The following is a 20,965-nucleotide window of genomic DNA, read 5'->3' on the forward strand; positions in this document are numbered from 1 at the left end:
CTCCTGATAGTTACATGAGGAGTGAGAAAATTTGAGTTTGTATGAAGGTAGGGGAGTTGGAGGGGTATAGGGGCACTGGGGGAATGAGAGGGAAAAGTTGTGTAGAGCTTGACACAGTTCAGAAGAGATCAGATATGACAGGATGTCACCATGGGGCCCTGAAGCCAGAGGAAGTAGTTTGACATTCAATGTGGGGGAGGGGGGCGCGGGGGGTGCAGGATGTTCTCACAGGGGAGAACAGGACCAGACAAACTTACTTATAAATTTATTTCCCAGGCCAGAAATTCTGGGAATTGTATTGGCTAGAGTTTTGAATTTGCATGATGCAAATATGGTTAGCACTGGCCCCCGTGCCCAAAAAGGGAATGTTTTACTTTACAAGGTAGTTAGGAAAAGATCTTAAGAATAAAACAGAAACCTCAAAGATCTGAGCTTTATGTATAAAGACAGCAGCCTGTTTTTCTGCAAGTGGAACAGATCATCTGCTCAAGGATGTAGGCCCTCTTCACTCTCAAGTCCAAGTGCTGAGAAACCAACACCGAGAACCTGGAAGCTGGGTTTGTGTCCTTGGAGAGCCCTGGTGATGTTCAGCTGAGCATTCCGTTCTATGTGTTGAGACCCGGTAAGAATTGTAAGCTCTCCTTTCTCCCAGCTTTCCTGCTGCAAAGCAGAAAAAAATAAATACAAATAAGGGCCAGAGAGGTATTTCACTTGGAGAAGGTCCCAGAAAGACACAAATAATTTATTAAGTGGAGCAGATGTGGCCAGAGAAAAAGACTGGCCAGAGAAAATCCATCGGAAGAGCCTGGTCCTTGCTGATAGTTGATCTGGAAGACATCCTGAGATTTCTACACCCTTTAAAAGTGACCCAGCATCACCTGCACTGCCAGCCTCATCATGGTAAATATTTATTTAACACACATATGCATAGAGTATAGAACATTGCATTTAAAAAAATAACATTTATTGAACTTACCTTTAATATAGAGGAGTGTGAAGAAGTAAACAAACAAAAGGATAGGTTATAATCTTACTTTTGATAAAATAGATCAATAAACAAACCTATCCACATGGTCACAAAACACAAATATACAGAGAGGCATAATCCATGATTTGTTTATCCAGTTCCTGATTGATGGGTACATTCTCTTTGTTTTCCTTTTTTTTTTTTTTTTTTTTTTGGTTTTACAGATTTTGCCACTAAGAATATCTTTGCATGAACACCTTGGTGAACATTCACCCAGATACCCGTAGGTTAAATGTCTAGCATTAGCATGGCCAAGTTAAAGGGATATGCATAAAAATCATGGCAGGTTACAGCTACCCTTCATTGAGCAATTATTACGGGATGCAAAGAGTTCTATATATTATTTTTAACCCTTACAACAACCTTGAAGGCCCATTAATGTGATCAGTGGTTCCAGGAGGGGTGAACTGGAATTCAGGTGGAAGAAGGCACCTGCCTAGGTAACGGAGCTATGAGTGACAGAACTGGAATTGAGTTCCAAGTCTTTCTGATTCGGAACTGATGTGGTCATCTGAAGATTAAAAATCACATTGAAGAGAAGATCATCACACAGGAAGGGTCTTGGCCAGCTACTCGTCCAAGTCTTTTAATTTCAGATATGGTGGAGACACCTCGAATGTTTTGCCCAAAGCCTGTGGGGCTGGGTCAGGACCAAGGTCCCTTCTCCCGGGACAGTGATCCTTTAAGCACATCAGTGGGTATGCATGTTTGGGCCCACAGAGGCCCTTCACCCAAAGAAAAGCTTGTATGAAACATATAAACTCAGAGCTGCTCTCCTTGAATCGAGGGAGGAGGCCCAGAGCCTGGCTGGCCCTCATTCTCCACATATTCTCTCTGTCGGCACCTTTGCGGAGCAATTCGAAAACCACCGGTGTGGAAGCCACATATGTGACCTTAATCATGCTTGGTGTCCTGGGCAACCCCGAAGCTCTGACCTCTCCCTCCAAACACCTACGGCCTTGCGGGCCACCGTTCGCTCTGGCGTCCCTTGCCCACATCCCCCTGCCGATGGGAGGTCTTGGTGATTGGCCCACGAGTGCTTCCTGCTCTTTGCACATGCTATGACAGCAGTTTGTACTGAGGACCCTGGGGTTATATATATATAAAAAAAAACCCCACCATTATATAAAGAGGAAAAGTAGAAGGAAGAAGGAATATCTTTTAAACATTTTTTAAATATGAAACTTTCCTCTCCTGCCTGGGGTAGCATTGGTGAGGTACCACTGCTAAACTGATGAGTGTGATAAGCATTCTTGGGCCGGATGCACCATGAGAAGATGGATAAAAACACCAGGAGCCATGCAGCTATAAAGGAAGCCAAACAGGAAATTTGATGTGAATCATCAGAAAACAGACTGTACGAGAGGGGCCACGGGGCTTAGTCAGAGATAAAGCATGTGTGGCGTTGTTCAGGGTGGTGAACGGGAGGAATCACATTAGCCAAATCGAAGCTAGAGGTGCAGAGCGTCCAGGTTTACGTAAAGCTGATGTTAACGGATTATGCTGCTGGAGACAGGACAGTTTAGGAAATTGGAAATGAACTCTAGCTTTAGGCACTATGAAAAGAGGCCACATTGATGTCACCAGTGATGCCGGGGTTCTGAGGTGCTATAAAAACCTTTGGTGGACCGTGCGGCCTCAGCTCATCTCATGTCCACCCATTTCTGTGTCACCTGCCACCGTGGGGGGGCCGGGAGGCAGTTAGCATTGTCATACTTGCTGGCGGGCACGGAACAATTGGAGTTACACACAGACAAGCCCGGTTCCATTCAGTAAGACGTTCATCCGAAGGGGAGTGAGGCTCCCTGCATTCTCGGCCCTTTTGAGGGAGGTCCCAAGAGTTGTCGCTCCAGGCGAGGGTCTTCTAGTCCCTACTCTTCTCCTCTAACTGGTCTCTCCCACATATGCAGGGAGTGGGAGGGAAAGGTGGGAGCAGGTCATCAAGAACCGTGATGCTGACCGAAAGCTGGACAACCCCAAGCGCTGAAAGAGCCCAGGGCTCCTTTTCCCCAGAAGGGAACCTTGGAGGCAACGCTGCCTCCTGCTCCCACGGGCTCCCACTCTGAGCCTCAGAACTGACAACATTTGCAGATCCATCGATACAATACCAATAAGAGGAAGTCAGAGTGGTTTTGAAGATGTTCAAGCCCTATCCCGTGAGGACACTAACAGGCTGGAATGGAAGTTAGCAGAAAGTGTGGTAGAAGGTGCCTGGGCTTGTGCTCTGGAGCTATGGTTTCAAGGGCCCCTCTTGCCCCTGGGCTTGGGGGCTTACATTTTGTTTCTTTCCTTTCTCCTTATATACAGAAGCGGGACTAGAGGATGTCTGAGGCCAGTCCCACCAACACTGGTGGTAGGGTGCTATCTCCTGACTGCCCGCCCCCCTCCATCGTTCCCCTCTCCAAGCCACCTCATGTAGTGATGAATGTAACGCTTACTGAGTATCTGTTATGGCACGATTCACAGTGCTTTATGGATATGCACTCGCTTAATCTTCGTACAATCCTATGGCGTAAATACTACTATTTTTATCTCACGGGTGATGGAACCGAGAGAAATTAGCCCTGCGTCACATAGCTAGGAGGTGCCAAAGCCAGGATAGAAGCATCATGCTGCCTCAAAAGAGTATGGTCATTCAAAAGCGGGCAGAAGACTTGAATAGACGTTTCTCCGAAGAAGATACAAATGGCCAATAAGCCCAATAAAGATGTCCAATGTAACTAATCATTAGGGAAATGCCAATCAAACTCATAATGAGATACCACTTTACCCATTAGGATGGCTATTTTATCTATCTATCTATCTATCTATCTACCTATCTCTCTACCAAACCCAGAAAATTACAAGGGTTGGCTGAGGATGTGGAGAAATTCGTATCCTGTGTTTTGTTTGTGGGAATGTAAAATGGTGCAGCTGCTGTGGGAGGCAGTTTGTTCTTCAAAAACTTAAATATAGAATTACCGTATTGATCCAGTCATTCCACTCCTAGGTACATACCCCAAGGACTGAAAGCAGGATCCCAAACAGGTCTTCGTACACCGACGTTCGTAGCAGCTGTATTCACAACAGCCCAAAAGGGGAAACGACCCGAATGTCCATCTACAGATGAAGGAGTAAACAAAACATCTGCCCATCTACAGATGAATAAATGAATAAAACAAAACAAAACAAATACGCAATCGAATATTATTCAGCCTTAAAAAGGAAGGCAGTTCTGACCCCTGCTCCAACATGGATGAACCTTAAAGACATTATACTACATAAATAAACCAGTCACAAAAGGACAAATATTGCATGTTTTCACTTAGATGAGGTACATAGAATAGGCAAATTCATAGATACAGAAAATCAAATGAAGGTCACTAAGGGCTGGGCAAAGGCAATGGGTCGTTGTTTAAGGGGTGCAGAGTTTCTGTCTGGGACGATGAAGAGGTTGTGCAGGCAGAGACTGGTGATGGTCACACAACGATGTGGATATATTTAATGTCGCTGAATGACAGACTTAAAAATGATGAAAATGGCCAATCTTATGTGTATTTTGCCACAACAAAAAAGAGTGCAGATGCCTCCCTAGAAGCATCATGTCCCCCCCCTCCTTTATCACTGTTGGTGGGTCCCCACCAACTGAGCCACAGCACATCGGCTGCAGGCAGGAGGTCCCCTCACAAAAGCCAGGCTCCCGTCTGCTTCCCTACCCCTGTGCTCCTAGCCCCTTTTCACCACCCTCAAGAAGTGGGTGCAAGGAGTCTTTGCCTGTCTCCACTGGTGCTCTGGGCACTTTTAGGAATTTCCTGAAGACTTGAAGTCTGTGCCACGATCATAAGGCTGAATGATACATTGTCTTGTACCCGTGTCCGCAGGTGTAACGACTCTGTGTCACCATCTAGATGCTACTTTGGATCCAGAGTAAAGGACAGAGGTGGAAATGCAGCAAACGATAAATAAATGCTTTGTGACTTGCCTTGAAACGAAAGTACTGCTGACTTACACATCAACTCTGGCCTCTATCTCGCCTTGTGCTCTGTGTGGAATGAATTGCAATTTCCAAAGTTAGAACTAAAGAAGGGACAGACGAATGTAATTAGGAGACTTAGGGAAGGAATACCAGGAGTCCGCCAGGCCGAGCTCTGGGTCATTAATAATGGCCTTCGATTTGGATACTGCTCTTTGAGTAGAAGCTTTAGAAATCTCCGCATCAGGTGAGGCTGTAATTGCTTACAGTGTTATCGGCTCTGTTGTCTTGTCATTTTATTTCTTAGCTGTTTTATATCCTGGGCACAGAACCAGCTGGGAGGGATAAAAACCCAGTGGCGTCTGTGGTCGTGGCTAGCTGCAGGTTTGGCTGGTATTTAAACCTTGGCTTTTATTCAAGTCGGTCTTATTGCACCTTCCTCAAATTGCTTGTTGGGTCACCTGGAAAGAAGTGATACAGCTGGGCAGTGGAGGAGGGGAAGGCATAGCAATAGGGGAGGTGTTCAAAGGTTACAAATTATGCAGCGCTTCGAAAAATTCTTAATTAATTTGAAGCACCTCTGATGATATGCTTTCCCCCCCTTTTACACTTCCGTCTGTGTAAGGAAGGGCAAACGTACTCGCAGGTGGGTGCCTCCTGACGCACCTGGTCTGGGTGTGACCCAGCAGATTTTCCTGCAGCGGGAGCCGGCTGGTTGCTCCCTCTACGGGGAAGACGGGGAAGACGCCAGGCGGTCGGGCCTCACCGGGAGGAGAGGTTGGATTGTGATGAACAGCGACCTCTAGCGCGTGGCTCAGGATTTGCACTGGGCTAAGAGAATGAAAATAGCAGCAGGGACGCGAATTCTTACGAAATTCCCCCCCAAACAAAGGCGAGATAGACATTTCCTCATTGTTTTCCCTGGTAGAGGCGCTCAGGACTGACGGCTGAAGATTTCCTTCCTTTGTGCCGCACGCTACCATCAGTGCTGGGGATGCTACTCAAATGTTGCTGGGTTGTTTTTTTTTTTTTTTTTCTCCCCTCCAGCAGATTTCCTCCACAGAGATCCCTGGGATTTTTTTTTTTTTTTTTTTTAAGGTTTTTCAGTTGCCTTTAGAGCTTAAACCAGAGAGTTCACCCAGGAGGAGAGCATCAACGTCCCTGACCGTGGGTGTAGGCGCGTGCTGGAGAGAGGGCTGAGGCCAAGAGGAGCAGAGAGGAGAGCGCAGAGGTGGCGTCCCCTGGGAGCTGTGGGGATGGTCGGGGGCTCCTGCTCACCCACTCCCTCAGCCACAGCAAGTCTCAGAGGTGCTGGGCTCTCCGGTTCTACTTAAGGTGGTAGGCTATTGAGGCCTTCCTTCCCTCTCTCCTGGTGCTTGCAGCCGCACAGATCTGCCAGCCCAGAAGGCTATTACCCTCTCTTCTTCCCTTGTATTCTGCCCCTCCCGCTCTTCTGAAGCCAGGTTCTGAGTCTCAAGGGCCGAGTTTATGTCAAGCTAGTTCACGGGCTGATGGTGTTCATTCCCCCTGAATAATGGGGCCAGAGGGAGACCTCCCAGCTCTTTAGGAGCCAGGAGGAGATTCTTTGGAGAAAGGCTAAAATCCCAGTTTCTGGCCCAATGACTTTGCTGTTTTATCACGGGAATAGGCGTATGGGGGTTGGGGAGGGAATACATTTTCCTATAACTCCAACCCATCGAAGGTTGATAGAGTCAAGCACATGTTTACTGTAACAACTGGGTTTGCCCTGCTGCTGCCTTTTAACAAAGCTTCGGAGTAGAAATGCTGCATCTTTACTTATTTATGATTTATTTTTCTTGCTGTGGTTCTTCAGCTGTGAGCACATCACTGTGCTTGGGCTTTTCAGGTTTCTTCAGTGCCTCCTCCCCCTCCCTGAATGATTAGATCAAGGATCTAAGCAGTTGCTTCGAGAGGGAGTCATCCTCACAGTTGAACCCGTAGATTTATACCATACTCGGTCACATGCTCCCCTGATGTCACATTTCTGTGCCAGGGGTGGGGAGCTGACGGGTGAGGATGGGCACACCAACGCGGGGACAAGATGAAGGGAGTGTGGAAATTATAAGATGAAGGGAATGTGGAAATTACATGACCTGATAGAGTCAGGGAGGCCTGTGGCTGGTATTGGCTCAATCAGCAAGCTTACCCAGACGGCATGGCTGAGCCTGTGGCCCAGCTTGGGAACAGGTTTGGGGCAAGGAGAGGGACAAGTGAAGAGGCCAAGCTGGGCAGAGGTCCCTGGTTCCCGATACAAATGTTCAACACCTCAGGCTCTGTCTTTGGTGATATGGAAAGCTGTTAGAATCCCAGCCCAAGAAAAGCAAAATAAAAACGACGCTTCAATAAAAGCAATACCAACAGACGAAGGTAATTCTGGCTGAGGTGGTGAGGTTCAGTGGAGGAGGGTAGGTAGATTTAGAGGGAAGAAATTTGAGGAGGAAGAAGGTTTCCAGGGGAAAGGATCGGTGTCTGTTCTCAGGCTGTGCCAGTACAAAGAGAAAGATAGGTAGGAAGGCTAAATATTGAGAGAGGAGGGCAGGATTTATTAACGAACTGGATTAGAAAAGACTAAAAATGCACTGAAGGTTTCTCAGAAGTTTCTGTCAGGGAGTTGGCAAAATGGTGGCATTTACTGACGCGGCACTCAGGAAGAGCCAGCTTTTTCTGGAGGTAGACGGTGAACCAGGTGAGGATTATGCCTTGGAAGCAGAGGCCCTGCTGGAGAAAGACCCAGCTCACTCTTGATTCTTGCTGTTCCCCATCTATAGCACCTCTGCCTCCATCGGCACCATTTCCATTCATCCAGCATGCACATTCACCCGGCCCATGCCAGTGGCTGTCTGTCCTTCCCCAAACCTCCACACTGCCTCTCCTTTCTCATCTCATGCTCTTACCTCTTACTTACCCGAGTGAGCTAAGACACCCAGAAGGAAGCTACCATGCTTGCCCCCATCCGGGTTCTTCACTTCCCCAGATATTTACGTGGCTCGCTTCTTCATTCAGCATTCTGCTCAAATGTCACCTCCATGGCAAGGACTTTCCTAGCCATCCTATCTAAGATAACACCCCTGCCTTCCTCTATCCCCTTACCCCGCTTTATCTTTTCTTTATGGCACCTCATTGCCACCTGATGTGTATTTATCCGTGCTTTCTCCTCTTCCCCACTGGACTGTGACTCTGTTGTATTTAACCCTGAATCTCCAGGACATCCAACAGTGCTGGGCACATAGGAGATGTTCAATAAACATTCATTCGGCAAGTGACTTACAGATGTCTCTATAGCTAACATTGTCGGCATCTCTTTCCTTCTGGAAATGCTGTCCTCCTTACAACGTTACTTCTTGTCTCTTCCTCTTTGACAGCAATTTCTTTGTTTTCTGTTCTCCTGTTTTTCAAGGTGCAGATTCTTCACCTGTGTTTTTCTCTTTCTTCGCTTTATTCACTGGGGACCACATGTGCTCTCAGAGCTTTATCTCTCACATCTATGCCCCTGTCTTGGCATCTCATCTGAGTTCAGGCCCGTATTTCCAGCTGTTTGGTAGCCATTTCCGTTTTGAAATCTCATTGTCACCTAAAGCCCCCAAATCCCGTCAGACTCCCTTTCCCCTCCCAATGTCACTACTTTCCCTCTTCCCAGCTAAGCCTGAAACCTTTCAATTTCTTTGCATTCCTATCTTTAAAATTTTTCCCAAACCACACCAAGTCCTACAACTTCTTCTTTCAGAATTCATTAACTAAGGAAATATTTATTGCCTAGGATATGGAAAACACTGTGTAAATGCTTTGGAGTTGATGCTATAAAGATTTCTTCTTTACCCTCAGAGACTTTGTAACCAAAGCTTAGAGGTAAAACATGTTCAGGAATAGTTTTAAGGAGGAAAATAATGAGTTACAGATTCAGGGTATGAGGATATAGACGAGAGGAAAATTACTTCCATTTGAGTTCAGGAAGACTTCTAGAAAGAGGGACATTTGAGATGGGCCGTGAAAATTAGGTCATGCTTGGACATGCTAACCCTGGGGTTGGCCTTTCAGCCAGTGGGAACAGCATGAACAGAACACCAGACACAAGACAGCCATAAGTGAGGAGGGAGGATGATCGCTGAGCTGGGCTGGAGCTTGAAGTGGGGGTGGGGGGAGCTGGAAGGAAGGTGAAGACAGGCCGGAGACTTATTTCTGTTGGAAGGCAGGGGAAAAGATTCAACAATATGGTAAAGGTAAATAATGCATCGGAGCTGTGTTTCAGGGAAGTTAATCTAGTTACAGCTTTGAAAATGGATTGGAGATAAGAAATGCAAGATAGAGCATCATCGTCTAGGCTGGAGGCCACAGCAGCCTGAATGTGGGTGGTAGGAATAGAAGCAGATGTGGGAATGCAGCCACAGGGGGATGGCAGAGATACTGCTGAGGTAGAATGAACAGAACTTTGCATCCAGTTGAACATGGAGAACAAACAAAAGAGGGAAGAGTAGCAAAAATGATACTGAGATATTGACCTCAAGTGTCCAATCCCCAAATCAGAAATAGGGAAGAGTAGAGAACCACATGTGAGGAGGAAAGTTATGAGTTTAGTTGCAGTCACAGTGCATGTGAGGCACCATTGTGACACCCAAGTGGAGCTTTCCAATGGGTAGCTAAACCTGTAAGCCTGAAACTCACGACAACGGTCAGACCTAGAAGTAGCAATATGGAGGCCATTACCAAGGTAAGGGTTTAGGTCAAGAGATGGGTCCCAATTGCCAAGGGATTGTGAAAAAGAGAAGACAAGATGGCCAAAAATGGTTCCTTGTGAAACACTTACACTGATGAGACAGGAGGAGGAAGGATCCAGAGAAGGCCCATAAAGAGAGGAGAGAGGAGAGAAAGGGTCCGAGAAGATGAGGGTGGCAGTTTCAGGAAGGAGTCATGGACTCTGTAACCGCTAAGATGTGGGAAAGGTGAAGGTTGAGAAGCTGTTTAATTTATGTAACCTCATGTCCTTCCTTCATCTCACTCTCACCCATGCTCCCCTGGCAGAGACCCTCACTTCCCACATCTGGGAGCCTCCCTTCTAAGGTCTCATCCCTGGTCCCATAGTCCACCAACTAGACAATCTCTCCCTGACACCATTTTCATGATATCATTTCTGTATTCTGTACAGAGGCAGAGAGGTGTAGTGGGAACAAAGTTAAACAAAGGGTCAAGAAACCTGGTTGTCTGGCTCTGCCACTAACTAACCATGGGCACTTGGGCATGAATTTGTCCAACCTATAAGGGACAAATGAGTTGTCCCTTGGGCACCCATGGGCGCTTGGGTTGAATTTGTCAACCTATAAGTCCTCTTTCTCTCTAAATTCTAGGATTTCTTTCTACAACATCAAGGCCTAAACAGTCCTCCCAGGTTTATTGGGGTCTCCCCAAATTCTGTCTCGGTCTGCCCTCTCCAAGCTTACTTTCCAGGTTCTCTAAATGCACCCTACTCCGGTTAGACTGGTGTCTTCCTGGTCCTGTAACGAGAACGCACAGATTCCTGTCTCTGTGCTTTCTTCTACTTTGCTTTTCTTGCCTGCATGCCTTCTGATCTCCCCCATGCATGTGCCAATCCTAAAATCCTCCCTGGGCCAGCTCAACACTCACTTCTTCCATGAAATGTGCCCTGACTCCTCCCGTTCTCACTGATATTTCTTTCTGCTGAACTCCTGGGCATCTATACAGAACATCTAAATCCTATTTTTATTATTTAAAAAATGCCACTGTTTTAGGCACTGTTAGTTCTGGTTTTTCCATGAGTTGTAAGCTCTTTGGGAGGAAATGGACCACATCTTTTGCTTCCTTTGTATTCCTCACAGTATATTTCTTAGCATGTCACTGAACACCTAGCATGTTCTTTGTGTACATGTGTCAATCAGGTTTCCTTCGAGAAATGTTAACACACACACACAGACTTATATTAAGGATTGTCAGATATGACTGTGGGGTTCTGGAAAGTCCTAAATCTATAGGCAGGCAGAAGGCTGGAAACTCAGGCAGAAGTTGATGTTACAATTTTGAGGCAGTATTTCATCTCCAGGAAATCCAGTTTTTGCTCTTAAGGCCTTCACCTGATTGGACGAGGCCCACCCGCAACATTGAAGGTCATCTCCTTTACTTAAAGTCACCTATTGTAGATGTTAACCACATCTACCAAATGCCTTCACAGAAACAGCTACATTAGTGTTTGATTAAATAACTGGGTACTATAGTCTACCCCAAATGACACAAAATCAACCATCACAGAACACTTGCTTATGGAATCATATCAAGGAGTAATTCATTGTATAGGATTCAAGAAGGCGGAATCTTCAGAATAAGAACGAAGAAGGATCACCGAGAGACATTGACAAGAGGCAGTGAACCTCCAGGACATTCAGAGAGCGGAAGCCATGTGGTGCTCCAGGATGAACTGGTTGGCAAGAAGCTTATAAATCAGTAGGCATCTGCAGATTCTGGATATTTGAGGGTTACAAGGAAGAGAGGGGGACACTACTCTTAGAAGGTACTGGAAATAAGTCCATGCAGAAAAAGGGTGGTGTGGGGTTGGGGTGAGATAAGGAGAAGAGAAGAAGCAGGGAAAGAAAGGAAGAGAGATGGGGGAGGGAGGAAGAGAGAGAGAGAGGAAGAGAGGGAGGGAGGAAGGTTGGAGGAAGAGAGGCAGAGAGAGAGAGACCCAGGATTTTAAAATCCCAAGTCTTTGTTTGTTGTTTATGGTTAAATGAAACTAAGGTGAATTTAAGTGGCTTCAGAATTAGGAAGAAATTTTGCTTTCTTCTCAGGGAATAGACAGAGACTAATGAGAGACTGGAAATATGAGAATGAAGTCAATAGGAACCTACAGAAGGCAATGCAGATACCTCTAGTGAGGAGAGAGTTCTTGATGGATTTTTCAGATGACATAAAGCCAATTTTTATCTGGAAAGGTTTATTTCAAGCAAATTTGTGGAGATAAAACCTTGGGGGAGTAAAAAAAAAAAGCCCCCAAAACAACCCAAACAAATAGAAAAGCCAAACAAAACTGCTTACAGCAGAAATCCAGATATTTGCTGCAAAACAATTAGTAATAGCATTGGCGAAACATTCCCGAAATAGACGAGCTTCACCATTAGCCTTCTGTGAATTCAAGCAAAGAGGCATCATTATACAAATTATACGCCTGGAGAAGGGGCTTCTGCATTGGGATGAACTTGTAAAAAGAACATTTAAACCAACGGCAATTTTGCCTATCTGTAATTTGCTCTATTCCCCTCGCTATCATTGAAGATATTTACGCTTGAGCAAATTTCTCACTCTCACTCCGATTTCTCCTTTTTCTTAATCCAGCCATGAAGTCATAAAATCCCCTGTTTGGGACAATATGATTTGCTGCCATGGAAACAATTACCATGTCACAAATTCATCTTGCCCCATGAGATGAAAGAGGAAAAGCAATAATACTAATATTTTGCAGTTCAATAGTGCCATCCATCCAGCAGTCACTAACTAGTAAATACCATCGATTTGCAGGTGGGGAAAACTGGAGCAGCAAAGCTCTCATGCCTGGTCTCAAGCTCTGGAATTGCAGACTGTGGCAAGACTGTCCAGATATTTGTAATTCCCACCCAGAGTAGAAGCTAAGGAGCCAAACTCTTGGTCTCCGTTACTCTTTTCGGATGGGGAATGAGAGTCGGCTCCTCTCCTGGCGCCTGTACTTCACCAACTGTTCCTAATTATGAGAGTATTTGATGGAACCTAGTTTGATAAACAAACGAAAAGCCCTTGGTAATTGTCACAGCGGTGAAAGCATTTACATCCATAGGAATGGAGAAGAAGTTTTGGAAGGCGCACTGAAACCCCAGCACTCACAACCAGCTCCACCTTGGCCTGACACCCCGCCCTCCATCCCACCTGGATGCTCATGGGCTTGGCTCCTGGCCATCATTGATCTTACCTGGAAGCTAATGGCATGTAAACCCCGGGGCCCCCTCACGTGTCCAGACACCTTCCCGAGACTCTAAGAGGTGTCCTAGCAATGTGTGCACTCAGACCGACCTTTAAAAACATCTACACTCTAACTACTTCTTGTGTTGGGTGGTGTTGGAATAGCCTTTTGGGATTCTGGTAAGGGGAAGGGAGTTATGAATGCCTTTGGATTAAGAGGTTTTAGTCACTTCTGTTTATAGTGGAATTATTGCTAGCCATTTCTGACTCGCAGAGGCTTCCAGGAGTACTCTTACTGCCCTGATCCTCATGCATGGTGAGAGACAGTAATATGTCTCAAGAGCCCATTCCTGGAATCAGGCATTGTTGGCCTTCTTTCTTCATGGAGAGATGTGCAACATGCAATAATTTATCCTTTATTTTGAAATGGATGACCTGGCATTCCTCAGGTCATTGGACACCTTTTTTCTTTCTTTCTTTTTTTTTTTTTTGTTGCTATAGGTTTCTGAACCTTCATAGGGTTTATTTCCTAGCCTCCTGAGTGCATGTGGCTTAGTTAGGTTTGCAATGTAGTAGCCCCTTGCTCATCCAATCCAATTAGCATAATGTCATTAGTATAATGGGCCAGTGTGATATTCTGTGGGATGTTTAACCAGTCCAGGTTTTTATCTTGGACTACGTTATGACAGAAGGGAAGAGAGTTAATACTGCCCTCAAATCAAACTATAAATATACAGTGTTATGTGTTTCTGATCCTCTTTTTTGATAGGGATGGAAAATAATACATTTGCCAGATCAGTGGCTGCATTCCATATACCCAAGGCTATGTTCATCTGCTCTAGCAAATATGCCACATCTGGTATAGCAGCTGCATTTGGGCTTGATTGAATGGCAGTCATTTACTGTCATCCTCCAGGATCTGTCTGGTTCTCGCAGGGGACAGACTGGTGAATTAAATGGAGGTCAGAGGGGGTTTGCGAGCCCTATATCCTTTAAGCATTTTTTTCCTGCCATCCCCCCAGAAAGCTACAATGCTTTTGATTTACCATTTTGAACTGGGTTTGGGAGAAGCGTCGTTTCAGAGGTTTCCACTTGGCTTTCCCACAGACCAATGTGGGTGTATGTGCACCCATTTTTTTATTTGGGGACTGTGGAAATGGCAATCAGTGGGTCCTTGGATTCAGTGGGCCCAGTGTAAGCCAGACCTGGGCCAGACTACCCTCATTTATTACCTAGAACCCACATGTCCTCAAGAAAAGGAGGGCCATATCGGTGCTTTGAGTCTCCAGTTACAAATGTCAAGTCAGATCTCATATTCGGTAGACCTCAAAATGTTTCATATCCCCCTTTCCTTAGGGTCCCCATGGCAAATGGACTGGAGGAATCCTTACTGGCTACACTTGCCATGATGTTATAGGGTCCTTCCTTCCAGGACCCAGCCTCCCCTTTATTAGGTTCCAGGTCCATAAAACTTGTTCATATCTGGGAACCGGGCAGGGGATCATGGCTTTTTATTGGGATGATAACTCTCAGCGTCCCGATCATTTGTCCTTGATAACTCTTAATTTCAGATTGAGTAGCATCCTTGCTGGGTGCCCATTAATTTTGTCCTGGGGATATTAATCCTTAATAGAGAACAACAGGTGCTTCTGCAGTCTCAGAGGTTTCAGAATAATCTGGAAATTGAAGACGGTTGAGGGCATTAGCCCACATGCCCCACCCCATGTATCACTTGGATTAAATGAACTCCAAGGTTCATTTTCATCCTGAAATATCTTTAAAGACTGACCTTTTCATCCATGTCTACGTTTCCCCTAAGGGGAAGCAAGGAACAGACTGTGGGAGCAGACCACAAACGTTTGAATTGTGACTCTGGAACTTCCTAGCTGTGGGAACTTGAGCAAACTACTTAATATCTGAGCCTCAGTTTCTTCATCTGTAAAATGGTCATAACAAAATACCACCCCTCAGAGGATGAAATGAGTTAATACGCATAAGGCATTTATAATAATGCATGGCATATATTAGGTACTTTTCCATAAGTATTTGTTGCTCTGGTTCCTTCACTCAACAAGCGCATGCTCACTTTCAGATATGGGCATTCGTTTCTGCTGCCACTGTGCCTCTGTGGTGGGTTACATTTCACCTTTATCACAGCACTCAGCACATTCGTTGTGGTGATTTGGCCTGTCTGATTTCCCTGCCTTGCTCCGAGCTCTTCAAGGGTGCAAGTGTGTTTTGTCACCGCTCCACTCCTGACACGGTACAGCTGTTCAGCAAATGCTCTTGTGGACAAATAAGTGGGCTTGCGAGACAGGGACACCAGCCTGCCTTAGGCTGGTGCCTCAGGTGACTTTGGGCCCCCTCCTTTTCTTAGCCAGCTGCAGCTGGGTTCTCTATCAGGTGTGAGCATCTGGATCCCTCGGTGACTATTCTCAGGCTGACCCCTCTGGCAAACAAATCATCCTCCAGGAACTCATGCCTTGATCGTTGCTTCTGTTGTCCATTTCACCTACTTACCCTGTGTTCCGGCCCCTTGCTTGTTTTGGCTTTGGGGCACTACTCTTTCTCACCTCTTCTCTGGTTTTGGGGTTATTAGTTAGCTTCTGAAAACCGACACCCCAGATCTGCCCACCTCTGCTTTGACCTCCACAATTCTTTAGTTTTTGTTTTGCTCTCCAGGTGGTGCAAGCAAGTCCCTTGTCTCTGTTCTGGCTTCTTGTAATAAGACCCTTGCCTATCTTCTGGCATCTCATAGCTGGAAACATCCTTGACATTTCCCATCTCCAGCCTGGGTGTTTGGTTGGTCTTGCCTGATCATCCCTTCTAGAGGAGGGATAGCACAGTCACTCACAACCACTACCCATTCTGTGTCCAGGGAAGACAGAGCTAATCAATCACAGCACTCTTTTAGTGTCCCTATGAGGTTGCAAAGCATGTGCAAATTGATACTCCCCATCCCATCCTGTTTGCCATCCCTCGATTACATGATGGCCCTTGCCCATGTAAATTCATTTTACTATTTCTCCTCTGCTTCTCTGCACTTGGCCTTTTTCCTGTCCATTTGACAGATGAAACCTGCCTACCATTCTTCTTAGCTTCTGGCCCCCTACCAGACATCTCTGGGGGCTGTTGGGCTTCAGCTACCAGGTTGCTACAGAATCTGGCACAGTTATGCCCATTATGGGCCAAACAATCCCTCTATCACCAGGAAGCAGCCTCTCTGCCTCAGGTTTGAAGGAAGCCCAAAGAAGTCACAGATCTCTTCTGAAATAACAAAGAACCACAGACTGGGAGCCTTAAGGCAAAAGAAATTTATTTCCTCATAGTTCTGGACGCTAGAAGGGTAAGATCAAGGAGTAGACAGGTTTGGTTTTTCCCGACACTTCCCTCTTTGCCATGTGGATGGCCATCTTTTCTTTTCTGTGCCTGGTTGGTTATAGGATTATCTGTGGGACAGAGCCAGGTCAGATTGATTCAAAGTGTTTTCCCGGGAATCACTCAAAATTGGCCTCCCAACTAGGTTCTATGGCGAGCCCAACTCTTCTGTGCATTCACGTGTCCTCCACAAAACAAATCCTTACTCCATCCTTCTATCCCTTAGGACCATAGTGGTGATGTGGGTCAATGCCATTTTTTAGCCCTGTGCTGGGGGTGGAAGTTGTGGTGTGAAAGGTAAAAGGTTGAAGTAGTCTTCCTTCCACGTGGTAGTTTGTTCAGTCTCCCCCCTTCTCGTTTGGCTCCTTGTCACCTGGTCCCATCTCCTGCCCTAGAAAGGCCAAGAAGAATCAGGCTGGAAGCCTGGGGAAGGATGCTATACCCCAGGGCCCAGGCTTTTGGGAGAAATGCACTTTATTCCTTTGTGCTCTTTCCTGAGGTTTGTCTTCTCTCAGCCCTTTGCTCCATTGCAGGGCCAAGATCAGTGTGTCACTGAAAGAAGGGGCTCAGGAGGCTGGCCACTCTGCCTTTGGTATTGGCTGCTTACACTGCCTAATCTCAAGAATCTCAAGGGGTTGTCTCAGCTGTGGGGTTCCAAGGAAAGCTATATACCTGATTGAAGAGGTTACAGACTGCCTGCGGGCACTATAGGTTGTATATTTTGAAGAAATAAAAATTGTCTATGCTTAAAACTTGAGGATTTCACTAAGAATTCCTTATTTCTGTTTTCTCTTGAGAAATAAGATGTTATGTCAATGTTGGACCCATATCATGGCACACATTGGCAGAAGTCAAGTGATGGCTCCTCCTTTAGATGGTGTCATGGGCTAAATTGTGTCCTCCCAAAATTTATATGTTGAAGTCCTAACCCCCAGTACCTCAGAATGTGACTGTATTTGGAGACAGCCTACAAGAGGTAATCAAATTAAAGTGGGTCATAGGGTGGACACTGATCTAATATGGCTGGGATCCTTATAAGACGAGGAGATGAGGACACAGGCAGACACGGAAGAAAGACTATGAGGACACAGTGAAAAGATGGCCATCCACATGGCAAAAGAGGGAAGTGTCAGGAGAAACCAAACATGTCTACTCCTTGATCTTATAGGTCTAGCCTCCAGAACTATGAGGAAATAAATTTCTGTTGTTTAAGGTGCCCAGTCTGTGGTACTTTGTTATGGCAGCCATAGTAACCTAAGACAGATGGGGATGTTCTCCAGTGGGCCATGCTTCCCACCACTCCTCTTCCTGGTCCACTTCTGCCATCTCCATCACTTCTCTGACCCCCGAAGGCATTTTGTTTGTGATCCAGGCCTCACAGGAACAGAGAGAGTGTTTTTTTCCTGGTTGAAGGGAAGGGACCTCCACCTACTTCCCTCACAATCCTACAAAGTGGCAGATTGGTAAATTCTGAATCTTGGCCAAATATGTATACATTTCATCCCAAATAACCTCTTTTAGGTATTTAGGATTTATTTATATTCTGAGTGACCATGGGTAGCGTGGGCCAAGTATATTCATCTTGGACTGGCAGTCCTCGGACTTCTCTGACCAGGTATGGGATTTAAGAGGCTGAGCTGGTGTGGGGGTAGGCGAAGGTGACTCTCAGGAGGCAGGTGGAATCAAGAAAGATCCAAAAGAAAGCTGAGGCAACATCTGAAATGAGGGGCATGCAGAGGCTATACATGGAAAATTAATCTGAAGAGGCAAGGAAGAGTCTTGGAAACTAGGTCTGAGACAACAGGATATGGAATGGAGATATAGGTCAGAAATATGCTTAGGGTGAGGGAGGAAGTAGGGAGAGCTGGCCTGAACTGGAAAAAAAAAATCCATCAGGTCATTTGTAGGGTACCTATGGCTTTGTCCCTGGGGTGGAGGGAGCTGTTAAAGTTCTAGAAGAGAGCAATGTTGCCCTGCATTCAGGAAGGACAAGCAAAGACACTCCTCTCATTTGCTTCTCAGTACAACTTATGTACGTTGTAGGCCTATATTTGAGTCATAAACCAAATTAAAGTGTACGAAGTCCACAGAGGACAGACTCCCCACTTACCCCAGCACCATAAGACCTCACCAGTTCACACACGAAGGATTAGCAGGGAACTGACATTGATAGTAATGCATATAGCCCTCTCCCTCCACTACTCTATCCTATTGTTTTTGTCCCAGAATATGATATTCTTCTTTTGATCCCTTCTATGTGAGAGGATAGGGAATTGTTTCCTCCTTCTGAGGTTTCTGTGAGGATAGTTTTGTTTATGCTAGTGGAGGAAAAGCAGGGATTTTGAGTAATAGATTGAACAAAGGCCAGTCTTTGCCCAAGGTGGAATAGACCATGCCAATAATTGTCCTTGTCGCCTATTTCCTAGATTTATCAGTGCTCATGAAGCAATGCTGGCACCATGGCTTTATTATGTCAACTTTCCACTGTGTATAGAGAGAATAAATCATTTTTTATCCTCTCTGTACCATAACTTTATACACACAAAGACTCATGGCTCCCCTTAATCTCTTTCCTTACAAACCAAACATAGTCCTTCTTATTTGTGTTTTCTTGTAAGCCTTATTTTTCCAAAAAAAAAAAAAAAAAAAAAAAAAAAAGAAAGAAAAGAATTCTTGTTCTCATTTTCTTCTGAAACTTCTTTGGTCTACATTGATTTTGAAATTTGGAACTTGAAGAAGAATATAGTTAGTATCCCCACTGGGTCTGGACTTATGAAGGCCAAATCAAGAGTAATAAACACATGCCTATTTGACCTTGGAGTCAGTCCCTGCATCCCAGCCCAGCATGCCATTGTTGGTTGTTGCAGTGGGGCCCCCTGTGGACCTCCAAATTATTTATTACTCATACTCAGCCAGACCAACAGTCCCAATTCTCAACTTGCCCCATGTTTTTTCATATGGGAATCAACTTTGCTTTTTTAAAAATTGAGTCTCATTTTATTGATCTGAGCCCAATCTCTAATTTTGACAATGTACATGTTTTATTACCCTCTCTCACACAATAGGCCATTATTTTCAGTGCCCTGATACTTTATCATAAACATTTTGGCCTGACAAGAATCACATCTTTTGAAAATTCACATAATGGAATTCCAAACTACAAAATAAATGTACCAATTGTGTTATTATCCCCTAGCCATATCTATCTTATGAAAGGAAGCATTTGCTTCATTAAATAAATAGTAACTTGTATTTTAATGCTCCCCCCAAATCACATCTGTAGAGGATGTATTAAGTTGGCTAAAGAAAACTTTTCACTAATTTATTCATACTTTCAGTATTATTGTGATTCCATTATGTGCAAGGACGTGGAGGTCATAAGGGAGATGAGACATGTCTGCTCCAGACTTAAGGAGCAGACTCCTCTTTTCAACTGGCCATGAATGGTAACAGGGACTGAGTGTATATTCTCTTCTCTCCGTAGACATAATTCAGATTCACAGTAATCAATAAAGGCTTATTCTACAACTGAGCATAGTGGATAACTACTTCCAATAAACCACTCCCCTTCCATCCTCTTCTCCAAATACACATACCATATTTGCCTCTGGTCTAATGCATGGGAACTTTTATTTATTTTCTAATTTTTTTTAATGTTTATTTATTTTTTAAGAATGAGAAAGACAGAACGTGGGTGGGGGAGAGGCAGAGAGAGAAGGAGACACAGAATCCAAAGTAGGCTCCAGGCTCTAGGCTGTCAGCACAGAGCCCAATGCAGGGCTCAAACTCACAGAATAGGAGTCATGACCTGAGTCAACATCGGATGCCCAACCGACTGAGCCACCCAGGTGCCCCGGGAACTTTTATTTTGTAATAAGAGCAGGAAAAGAAGATAAGATAGATGGAGGAGATACTGTAACATCTGTCCCCACCCAGCCCAAGGAGCAGCAGTGGGGTTATCCAGGTGAGGAGCTGGTGGAATCATTCAGACTGTGGACATAAACTCAGGTTACAAAGCATGGCCCAGAGTGGTGAAGGAGAGAGCTTTTCTCCCAGGCACGTCAGGAATCTCATGTTGTTGTTCTGGCGCTCTGAAGACTGGACATGTTGGGACCATTAGGAGATAACGCCTCTCACATGGGGCTTTAGATTCTCAGAGAAAGGATGGCCATTTGGAGTGTACGGGAAAGGCTCATTATTGCTAACTTTGCTCCCCTTCTGAGAATTCCTAGTAAATGTAGGAAATGGGGGTGTGACAACCAGCTTAGAGACTTAATGGGTAGTATGAGATAAAAGTTGAAGATTCCTAGCTATGGTGGAGTGGGGAGTTGAAAAAGGAGTAGGAGTGGGGAGTTGAAAAAGGGAAAACTAATATCTTAAATTTACATTACATATCTACATATTGGGTACTTGACATATTTTGTCTTACCTTATTCACATGATAGATATTGTCTTCCTTATTTTCAGATAAGTAAAGGGAGACTAAAAGAGGTTAAGTAACTTAACCAAACCAGGATTTGATTATGAGTCTGCTTGGCTCAAAGGCTATAGTTTTTTCCATGACATTATTGAATTGTTTTTATGAATGAGATTCGCTTGTATGCTCTTCTATTGTCAGGTCATATGATCTAACCATGTAAACTTGGTTTACTTTG

The sequence above is a fragment of the Prionailurus viverrinus genome, chromosome B2 (genome assembly GCF_022837055.1).
Source record: "Prionailurus viverrinus isolate Anna chromosome B2, UM_Priviv_1.0, whole genome shotgun sequence".
Classification (NCBI taxonomy): Eukaryota; Metazoa; Chordata; class Mammalia; order Carnivora; family Felidae; genus Prionailurus; species Prionailurus viverrinus.